This window comes from Sceloporus occidentalis, unplaced genomic scaffold (genome assembly GCF_023333645.1).
Source record: "Sceloporus occidentalis isolate IW3139 unplaced genomic scaffold, rSceOcc1.0.p SCAF_207, whole genome shotgun sequence".
Taxonomy (NCBI): domain Eukaryota; kingdom Metazoa; phylum Chordata; class Lepidosauria; order Squamata; family Phrynosomatidae; genus Sceloporus; species Sceloporus occidentalis.
Window position 1 is genome coordinate 682,864 of NW_028317187.1, and position 8,331 is coordinate 691,194.

Consider the following 8,331-nt stretch of genomic DNA (forward strand, 5'->3'; position numbering starts at 1 on the left):
AATAAAATTGGCTGTGGCCTTTTCTTATCCATATTCTATGGTGTGGTGTCATTATTGGGGTTTTAAGGGGGGAGTATGCCTAGCCCGGAAGATCGAAGCTACAACAGTCAGACCGATGCGGAATTAATGAAACATTAATTTCAAAACACTCTTCGTACAGATCCTCACCTAGTGGAATGTGTAAGAGGCTGAAATATGAGAAATAACTAAATTTTTGATACAAAGAAGTGGCTCAAACATTGGGAATGTGAAGGTCGCCGTGGACTATAGCCGAAGGATTGTAAGCATATCTGCAAACACCTCTGGCTTGACCCAGAGTCTTGGGGTGAAGTTCTGCTTCTTTAGAGTCTTCGGGGTCACTTCTCTCTTTCTTTGGCCAGCCGGAGTACCGTTTAACCCAGACCACTCCCATTTTTCCCCTTAATATTGTGTGGGGCTAGCCCAACCCCCATGTAGGGATGGTCCTGCCTACATCGATGGAAAGACCCTCCTCCTCATGAAGCCACCCCCCCCCTCCCGAGAAGAGGGAGATCTCCAGGTAGCCTGACCAGGGAACTTCCCAGGTATGATTGTAAGACTGTTTGGAGAAAAACATCTGTCAGAGCATAGAATACAGAACAATACAGAATAGTAATACAGAACAAATTAGTAAATTGTTAGTCAAGAAACATGGACGATGCGCTTGGAGGAAAATATGAGGTTTGGGGACTATAGTCTCATCTTTAGGTCAGCATTCGAGGATTAAAACTGTTGGTAAATTTTAAGTTTCCAAAAATTAGGAAAAATTGGATGATGAATGAGATGGAGAAGTTTATCCAGATTTCCAGAGTGAGTACAAGAACCACGCATGATTTTTAAATTATTCCTGGTTTAAAAATGGGAAAGTGAGAGGATTAAGAGGAGGTGGGGTGGACTTCAAAAGATTTATGTTGATTCCAGCAGAGGGATGGATTATGATCAGATGGGGGGTTGATGAAATATGTTTATGGGTTGAAAAAAAAATAGATGATGGATAGTCAATGTGAAATAGTACTTCACAGCTGAAAGTTTATTTTAAATTAAGAAGGAAAATGATGAGTGGAATTAGGAAGAGATGAGAAGGAGGTGGCTTTGGGTGCTACATGACGAATTATAGCAATTTAGTAACGGAAAAAGAATTACCCCCAACTAACGTATGATTTATACATAACTAGTGTGTTGGGCCTGGAGGTTAGAGGAGAATATGTTTGAGGTTCTAAGTTTGCAGTATCTAAAAATACAGTAATCTCAGAGATGTGCTTCTGCCTATTAAAGAATGATAACTACAACCAAAATGTATCCGTCGAAACTTCCAGCAGCTCTTACCTCCTGGTTTCTACAAAACTAAGCAGGACATTAGTGCCTCAATAACACATTTGTATCTTCTCTGATGAACCATGTGCCATCATATACCCCTGTACCATCAATGTGAGTAAGACATGCTTACAGAGGATCTTGATAAATTTAGGGGTTCAGTTCTCCTGCTCTTCCTCCACCTAGTATCAAAGCACATTAATCACAGACAGGCATATAAACTAAAGGGGGAGGGGGCATATATAAATAGGAGGCAGCATTGATAAATGCATAGGGTCTCTCCAGCTCTTCCAATAGGAGCAAGTGCAATGGAAAGCATATTCCTATATACTGGTGGACCCAGACTGGCCATCTGACACACAGGACAAATTACGAGTGGGCTGCTACCCAACATCACTCCGTAGACACCCGATCTGTTCCTGCAGCAGATTGGACTCTGCAGTGTATGGCCACTGGCTGGACATACATGGCCACACACCATGTTAGAATAAAAACGTAATGTTAGGCCTGTCATATCCAGCCATCGGCACACTTACGTCATTCCGCAGCCTTAAAGTGCCAGGGCTGCCTTGTTATATGCCATTCTAAATATTTTGACAGTCAAATTTATTTTTAAATTTTAAGATTTACAGATACGCAAGGCAAAAGCATATTCTGGAGCGGAAAAAAAATACTTGCTTCATTTAGTTGAAAATACATTATACGGAGCGAAAATTCATTTCACAAATGGTGATCCTTGGTTACCTGTGAACCTTTGGTCATGGGAGCCTTTGGTTATGGGAGTCATGAGAGTTGTAGATCAACTACACTGTTGGTTTTTTGCCTTCTTTTGGATCAAGAGTAGGTCTTTTTTCAACCTTATATACTATGTAAGTAACCTATAGATCTTCCATTTAGAAATTCCTATTGATAACATCTTCAAAATATTTGCTTGCCTCTTGCTTGATTGGATAGACATAAACTTGAAAAATGCATTACAACATTAATATGATCCCTAGAAACTGTTTCTGTTTATTATGTAAAACCGGGGCTATGACATTTGCAAAATGGCATTTTCATGCAATTTAGCCAATTATCCTCGGGTTTTAAAAAAAAAGTTTGGTTAATTGAATGTCTACATTTCTTGTTATCTTCAAAATGTGTAGTCGGGGTAAATTGTCGAAGTATTTAGATTGTATTATGTTAGCTATGCGTTGATTAACTAACTGTAGCTACTTTTATATCAGTTTAATACATACATACATACATACATACATACATACATATTTTTGTTTTAACATATTGGTTTAGATATGGTACAAGTTCCGTATTTGTTCTTAATGTTTGAGTGAATGGTTCCATTCAACATATTGGTTTGAAAGATAATTTTGCATTATAATGCTTCAAAAGCGTACTCAGAAGCCCTGGGTCAGATCAGGTTTATTTCCTGAATAAATTAATTTTAAAATCCATGTTAGTTGGAGACTATTATTTTTTGGACGTTAAACATTTGAACAAATGGGCGATACAACTCCTTCGAGGAAAATGTATGCCCCATTGTTAAAAAAAAAAAAAAAAAAAATAAAAAAAAAAAAAAAATGATAATACACCCACATCTAAAAGATGTTGATCAATCCAAATATTTCATTGTAATATTATGTTTAACATGTTAGAAGTACTAAAAAAATGTTAACATAAAATCCATGTTTATCACTGACACAACAATGGATCGTCAACTTTTTTATTATTGTTTTCTAGAGGAAACATGATTGGAAGAAGTCAGGCTGGCTTGAAAGATTGCTTATAAGAAAAATGTTCAGAAATATCTATAGACGAAACACCTATTAGTTTTCCAATCAGCCTCTAACATATGCATACTTAGGGTTTTCCCTGAAAGCCATGGATTATTCTATCAAATGGCAGTTAATTTAGGTTGCCTGTGCTCCTTATATCTATATAAAAAATGTTTGTCAACAACCAAAAGAATACAGTTTCTATGAAAAAAGTGTGTTGTAGGCATCAAATTGCTGATCAGAACAATGGATCAGATTCAGACCCGGCCATGGGGCAAATGGTACAAATCCTTGTTGGGAAGGTGGCATCTCCCACATATCTTTGTTTGCGTCTGTCTTGTCATGTGCGGCTGCTTGATACACTTGACCCCATGCGTGTGATTCAATTGCTGGGTCAGTTTACAGGATAAAAAAATAGGTCCCACACAATTAATAGGGCAATTCCCCTAGCCCACAAGGACCAAATTAGAAGACCTTTTTGTATTTACCTTGGTCCTTCATGGAGATCCAACAGTTCAGATGATCCCTGCTGCACCTACTGCACCTGCTGCCCTAAAAATAGACCAACCTACACCAAAAAATGTCCATCATACTTTTGGGTGTTTTATGTGTTTGCATAATCAACAGATCAAGTTAAATAGCTGTATCTTTATGCTACCCCCATTTGAACACAGAAGACAGCTCTTGGGCAATTACTTTAGGATTAATTGTTTTAAACATGTCCTTATCCTTTACATAGAAATTCACCTTTAAGCAAAAAATGACAGAATTCCTGAAAATGTTGATGTATGGAGTGAGATGAAAGCTGCAAAAACAAAGGGGACCAGTGAAGAAAAGATGTTAACACCAAGGTCAAATTTCATGGTACAGAAGTTATAATAAAAGAAGGAAATCAAGTGATAACAGGTGCTTGGGGTAAATTTCAACGGACAAGAGAAATTGTAGAAATAAACAGGTAAATGAAAATTCACTAAAGCAGATGAGGTCTTCAATGATGCGCAGGAATTTGGTATTATTCAAGATAATTTAATGTTCAATATGTATGTGTTTCAATTTAGTTTTAAATGCCCATAAAATGTATTTACAATGGTTACAAGTTAAAAAAAAATAAATAAAAAAAAAATAAAAATATGAATGTAGATTCTGTTGCATAACAAAGCAACAAGAATGAGCAGTTACACATTAAGATTCTACCGAGTTCTTTTGAGTCTACGAGCATGATCTTCTGGACGTAACATAGAAATACAGAATTTGCCAAGAGATCAGACCATTTCGGCCTGTCTAGTCTGACAATTATTCATGCTGTAAAGACTCAGACCTTCATAGGTCCTTGATCTAGTCTTAGATTCAGGATAGCCTTATGTCTACCCCATGCATGCTTAAATTTCCTTACTGTGTTGCATCTTTCCTAACATTCTTTCTCATTTGAAATATTCATCCTTCTTGAACTTCCTACATACAATTCACTATTTTATTAGCTCTTCTCTGAACTCTGTCTAGCATCCTTCTAGAGATGAGGGTCTTCAAAACTGTACACACTACTCTTGATGAGGTCTGGCCACAGATTTATAAAACTGGTAGAAGTTCTAGGATTTCGCTTTGGTGAACCATGTTTTGTTGTTAATGTAACAATAAAGATATATTATAGTGATTCAGATTCTGGTGTAATTTGAACGTTGTTACAATACTGTACCTTTTTGCTGGAACATGTCTATGTTCTTTTAGATGCTGCTTTACATCTGATGAAAGTCAATAGCAAGTATCCATAAAAAAAAAAAAAACTCCAACAGGGTCTGATGATAGACAGCTTATTGGGAAATGTTTCTCATGTATTTTTTTTTGGAGTAGAGACATAGACCACAGTGTCTTCCAATAATGTGTTCCTAATATAAATGTTTAGTATAACTTCAACATAAACATCCATTATGTAAAATGTTCAGCATCAACTTCCATAGTTGACGTCATATATGGTCTTTAGAAGGTCAAAATTCAGTTGATCCATGCTATGTGAAATCTGGATGAATTCATATTATCTAATCTGCATAACATGCCCATAAATTATTTCTGACCTTTCAAGATAATTATGAAAAAATACCAAGGCTTCACTTATATCCTGTTTACAAGATGAGTACCCAAAGTGGCAGAACTTGTTTTGTGCGCAATGTGTTTTATTTATTATGTTAAGCCACGCACTTGAATTAAGATAGCATGTCCCCAAAATGTTCCATTTCTAAATAAACCAAAAAGCATTTAATTAGGGTGTTTTATACTGTAAAAACTATATTTCACCAATAGTTTTATATTGTTTTTATATTTTGATTGATCAAAAAACTCTTTTTCGTGGCTGTTTCTTAGACTATAACTTCAAGTTTTTAAAATTTCCCTGGAACACACAAACTTAACATACTGATATCCTCCACAGATTGATTGCTCTAATTTCTATGGTGAATTGTAATGTTAAGATTAATTTAATTGGAGGGGGTCCAATTCATCTAAAATACATTTGACATTGGAGAAAATTGGGTGGTGGTACATAGGGATCAGGATAACGAAAAAAAAGATTTTCCAGAAAAAGCATAAACCTTATTTAGTAGATATAATGATTTTTTCCATAAATCTGGGATAAGCTTCAGCATCATGACATGGGCGTTGATTGTCACAACATGTACATTTTATATTGTTTTGTAGAAGTTTGTGAACCTTCGTCTTTTAAACATGAAATGTTTATTTTTAAAGGAATCCTCTGCTTTTTGGAAAATCTAGCAAGTCATGCAGGGGGGTGGTACAAAACAAGAAGAAAACCATGTGACTTATACATTGTTTACTAATACTGTACTTTTTATGCATATGGTCCCAAAATGCATGAAACACAAATTGTACTCTGCTTTTTGGACTTCAAAACACCCTGAACTACACAGAAGTTGCCATCCCGATTGCTAACTCAGTTTGTAAAATAATCTAAGAAAAGATAATAAAATTACTCCTTACAAACAAAATTGCATACAATAGTATTTTTCCTATTTTTCTTGGCTAGTCAAAGCTAATTCAAGCTGGCCAGAACATGGAACCAATTTTTCAGCAAAATAAGTAGGTGACCTGTCACAAGGAAAACATAGCGGATGGAAAAAAAATTGATTTCTCCGCAGAGTACAATATCTCTTTTGATAAACTAGGTACATGTCATTTACTTACTAGTCAATAGACTACATAATACTTATCTGAAATTGGAACCTTATAATCCCCAAATGTTCTTACTGGTAATGAGGTTGTGAGTTAGTATAACAATTGGATTCTCTCCCCTAACAGCGAAAAAGAAAACTGCAAATTCTTCAAAGTGATTTGGTATAAAATCTACTTCAATACTATCGGTTTCGAACAAGAAATAAAGTTTATGGACGGCCTTAAAAAAGGACACAACGAAGCTATTTTTCAGATAAAGCTTTGGGGTTTAAATAAATTTGATAAAGATGAAGCAGGCAGAGTTAGTGACTCATAGGTCAGAAGTGGGTGGCAGGTGAAAGGGAGAGCCTTAAGCTGTTGGTTACTTAATGAGACTCTCTGTGCTAGTTTTTTACCTTGGGTATTATTCATTCCTCTAGTTTTTCCGGCAGAGGGACCAGATCTATTTTGATGGAGTGCAGTTGGGACATTAAATGATGCTCTAATTTATAATTAGTCTGAGGTTGGTATATATATTAACATTGTGGTCTAAACCTCCGTACTGCCATACATATTAATTGGAGATATCACATTCATTAACTGAGTCACAGATCATAGCATAAAGGGCAATGTAACATTGGTATTACCATTAATTACTACAGCTTCTAAAAGAAGCCTAAATTAGATATACAGCCTAGTAATATGTTGCATGGCGTCATGGAGTAACTGGAAAAAAACTGGACATAAGAGCTTGAAATTATCCAAATGAATTCCAATGGAATACCTCTGTATTAAGTAAACCATCAAAGGAGAATTACTCTTAAAAAAAAAATTCCATGTGATAGAAGCAGCTTTTGGACTCCATATGTGAAATATAGAAGACAAATGCAATGGACACAACAGAATTATAATATACCAAAAATAACCTTATCTAGGTACATATGTGTTCTCTCATAACATCACTTTTTTAGACAGAATCCTTAATTTTCACTTGAAATGCATATAATCTGTTTAGCAATAAATAGAAACAAATGTTGGAAGTTTTAAAGGGTTACATGCTTGGTTTGCACGTGAAGGAGCTACTACATATATTATATGAACATGACATATGTATGTTTGTTGTTTGAGCAGGAGATAATCTGGAAGGTCAAAAAGCCAGGAGGTCAAGCGAGGTCAGGTGGGGTTAGGAGCTGTAGCAAGAACAGGGAGCTGGTAACTGCATGTGGACAGGAGCCACAGCTTGGCAATACACAGGCAACATAGTGAGGGTTATCAGGGTTTAAATAAGGCTGCAGGTAACCGGCTCCTCCCAGTCCTTATAGTTGATTGCTACAGGCCTAGTATGTCTATCTGAAATATCCACCAATGAGAAGGTTCCTTGGGCTGGTTGGACCCCTCAGCAATTGCAGCCTATTCACTCCATGTGGAGGTTAATTAACTCTAGATCGAGGATGTGGCCTACGTGACACTAGACACGACGTGCCATCTACTGCCAGTCACGGCGTGACCTGAACATCGGGCCAGGGATGTGGCCTACCCAGCAACTGCATTGACAGAGCAGCAAGAGGTAGAGGACCCCCAGGGGCCTGACCTCTTCCAATAAGACATTAGTCCGATTGCGTATTTAGTCAAAGGCGATGCCTTTCATTAGTCCAAAAAGATGAGTCACTTAAAGTATTTTCTTAAAAAGGAATATTCCCTTGTCTTCTTGCAGTCTTTCTCCACTATTCTTCTATATTATAGAAATAGAATTATTTTTTTTTCAAAATAAATGAGAAATATTTCCAATACATAAATTCTGCCTTTTGACATGGTTACAATATGTGCTGCTTTTAAGAATGCAAGTGTTTGTATAAAATTTTTTTATTATAAGTTCTGAGAATAGTTGCTAGCTGTTTGGCTAACACAACCAAGAGGTTTATTGTGTGTCTCTATTTACCATACATAAGAAATCCTATTAACACACTGAGTACCAGCTACATAGAAGCATACAAACCTGATGGCAGATGAGAACTATTCATCCCAGCTAATGTGCCCTTTATTCTTGTCTTTGGTCTTGTCTTAGATT